Here is a 3,336-nt window from a genome sequence, read left to right on the forward strand (position 1 = left end):
CGCTGGTGCCATAAACTATCCATCGAGTGGCGAACGTGGCGTGGAAGAAGGCCAGGAGCATTCACTGCCACTGTTCCGTCTGCTTACGCTCTGGAAAATACCGCACATCCGTGGCCAAGAAGATCTCGAAATTTTCAACATGTAGTAACTTGATGCTCCTTCTGCTGTGGGCGATAATGCTTTTTCTGGTATACTATGTCAAGCATATTACTTGCGAGGTTCAACCTTTTGAGCCATTTGCAATTCATGGATCTGGATCTTTTGTTGATCTGTGAAACAAATCATGTGGTATTGAATTCCTGTTGTGACAGATCGGTGGTAGCCTGCGGGCGGTCATCTCCATGGTGGTGCCTTCACGGAGGAGGCCAATAGGTATCTGGTGGAGCCGTGAGAAGCCCGCACAGAGAGACTAATATGCTTAAGACAATATTGCAGGTCTTCAAGTAGTTTTTTTTTCGCAATTCGAACTCTATGGCGGCGATACTGAGAAAGTATTCGAAGAAATCTGCTTATTCTATTCTTCTGAAAGGGGTTTCGATTGCTTCGGTTTCTCATTGCCTTCCATTGAATGAAATTGGTAATGGGAGGGTTCGTCATCTGTCTTCTACCCGGAGGGGTTTCGATCTGCATGCGACAAGTTTGGGGAATTCCCCCTTGTTCGATTCTTCTTCGAGAACTCTCACACATTCTTTGAAGGGGTTTGGAGGAGACGTACGAAATGTGGCTTCTGCTTCTACAACATTGGGTGACAACTCCGTAGTGATGAAATCAAAGGGGCTGGTGGAATCTATTCAACATCATGGACAATGCTTCTGGGAGCTATCCAAAGCCCGATTAAGCATGCTTGTTGTGGCAACTTCTGGAGCAGGGTTTGTTCTTGGTAGTGGCACAAGTGTTGATTGGGCTACACTTTCGTGGACTTGCACTGGTACAATGATGGTTGCTGCTTCTGCCAACTCGTTCAATCAGATTTTTGAAGTTAGCAATGATGCCAAGATGAAACGTACAATGAGAAGGCCTTTACCTGGTAGACGACTGAGCATACCTAGTGCAGTCACATGGGCTATGTGTATGGGCTTTACTGGCGGTGTTCTGTTGGCCTTGAAGGCTAATGTTCTTGCAGCTGGGCTTGCAACATCAAATCTTGCTTTCTATGCACTTATTTATACTCCTTTAAAGCAGATTCACCCAATAAATACCTGGGTTGGAGCCATTGTTGGCGCAATTCCTCCATTGATTGGGTGGGCGACTGCTACAGGACAAGTTACATTAGAAGGACTGGTTCTTCCAGCAGTTCTTTATTTTTGGCAAATCCCACATTTCATGGCCCTTGCATATTTATGCCGCAATGATTATGCTGCTGGAGGATTCAAAATGCTCTCGCTACTGGATCGCTACTGGATAACGCATGGGTGAAAACATCACTTGTGGCTCTTCGAAACTGCATCTACCTTCTTCCAGTGGGTTTTGTTGCAATATATTGATTAATTGTCATGACAATGAAACTAGTTGTAATTTAAGTGATAGTAGTATGACCAACTATTGTCACAATGCTGAGTGTGTTGGAACTGGTCATTCCAACACTAAGCAAATTTGTAGGGAATGGTGAATACATGACAATGAAAACGACATCAATTGGAGCTACATCAGAGATTGGAGGATGATCGAGATCGTGTTGCAGATTGTTAGCAAGCATGAGGCAGTATGCTTGAAAACAGTGACTAGCCTTGATACTGTGAAGGAAGTGGCATTATGTTGGAATGCCAAGAGAATTGGACCGTGGAGTCCTGGATTATTGTTCTTGAAGGGAAAATTGTGTTCTCTTCGTGTGGTTGTGAGTGCCTATGTTCCGGTTTCTTTATGAGTGGACCCCTCACAGATGAGGTAAAGGAGCAGCAACAACGTTTATGGTGGACAACAAAGTAGATGTTTGTTTGAGTTAGTGGAATAGACTCCCTAGCATGTTATTGTAATAGTCATTGTATGTACTCTAAAACTCCAAAATGTGGAATCAGATGTAAGTTTTTTTAAGGGCATCTGAAAGTTCGTGGTGATCTTAAAACCACTTTGTAATGGTTTATGGTCAGCCTGAAACCATCTTCTGTCACTGTAATGTGAATGGTTGGTGGTGAGCTAGAAACCACCTATATAGTCTTTGTGACTGAAGTGCCTTTGTGGCTGAATGGTTGGTGGTGAGCCATAAACCATCTATATGGTCTTTGAGGCTGAAGTGCCTTTTGAAGCCAGCTTGCCTTTGTGGCTGAATCGCCTGTGTGGCTTGAGGTGCGTTTGTGGCTGGAATCGTGGATGTCAACACGTTGTTTGACAAGCTAGCCTTCGTGGCTGTGTTGAGCTCTGGCTGAGTTGAGTCAGCATGCCTTTGTGGCTATGTGTACACGAGAGCTTTGTGCTCAATTGAGCAGGTGGACTGCAGACCACCTGGCTCGGACTCAACTGTTTTTTTCTGAGTAGAAGGGGATTGGCGTTTTTCGTGCTAACAGCAATGCCAGGAAGGCCAACTGGCGCGTCTGTTAGGCCATTAATCGCGCCAATGGGTGCGGGTTTTTCGTTCAGGATCGCGCCAATTCACCTTCAAGGGGATCCGTGGGATCGGAAAAGTTGTGGATCTGTCCGAGGGCGGAAGATTGTGTTTTTGGAGGTTTTGTACATGCAATTTGTGTGATGATGGTGGATTTGACTATCATGACAAGTAGTCATTAAGGGGGGGAGTTGGAAATAATTAATCCCTACTTGTCTATGGTTGTAATTTTCTAATTGAGGAGTTTGTTCCTACATAATAGGAATTTAGTTTCTCCTAGTTTAGTGTGTGGTTGAGAGAATCTCTCAACCACACTACTGTACGTCTAAGATAACATTCCTATCTTAAGACTATTGATTGTATAAATATGTGTGTAATTTCCTCATTCAACAATTAATAGAATATATTTTGAGTAACTGCAATTTTATCTGAAAACACATAATTCACGACTAATATGTTCATTACATGATGACACATGTGCCAACCTCAAATGTTGTATTGGAGGAAATCATTGATACCAACTACAAACTTACTCAAAATGGTAATTAAGCTTTGGATAATTAATATCAACTATACTTCAATTTAATTGAAAAGGGTAGTTAAAATTTAGATAATTTACTTGATACCAACCACAACCTTACTCAAAATCTTGATTATGCTTTGAATAATCAATGTCAACTATAATTCATCTGAAGAGGGTCATTAAACTTTGGATAATTTACACCATCATCATTTATGAACCTCAGAGGATGTGCATTGAATTCTATTGTTTCTTCTAGTGATACTGAAGATTATGG

The 3,336-nt window shown here is 42.3% G+C and overlaps 1 pseudogene; it reads left to right on the plus strand.

Annotated features, from left to right (window-relative positions):
* The first annotated feature begins 371 nt into the window (after positions 1-371).
* On the plus strand, positions 372-1,484 carry LOC149193830 (protoheme IX farnesyltransferase, mitochondrial pseudogene; annotated as a pseudogene).
* The last annotated feature ends 1,852 nt before the right edge of the window (positions 1,485-3,336 follow it).

The sequence above is a fragment of the Pinus tabuliformis genome, chromosome 2_2 (genome assembly GCF_031772625.1).
Source record: "Pinus tabuliformis cultivar Carrire ecotype Pingquan chromosome 2_2, CPIR1, whole genome shotgun sequence".
NCBI classification, from domain to species: Eukaryota; Viridiplantae; Streptophyta; class Pinopsida; order Pinales; family Pinaceae; genus Pinus; species Pinus tabuliformis.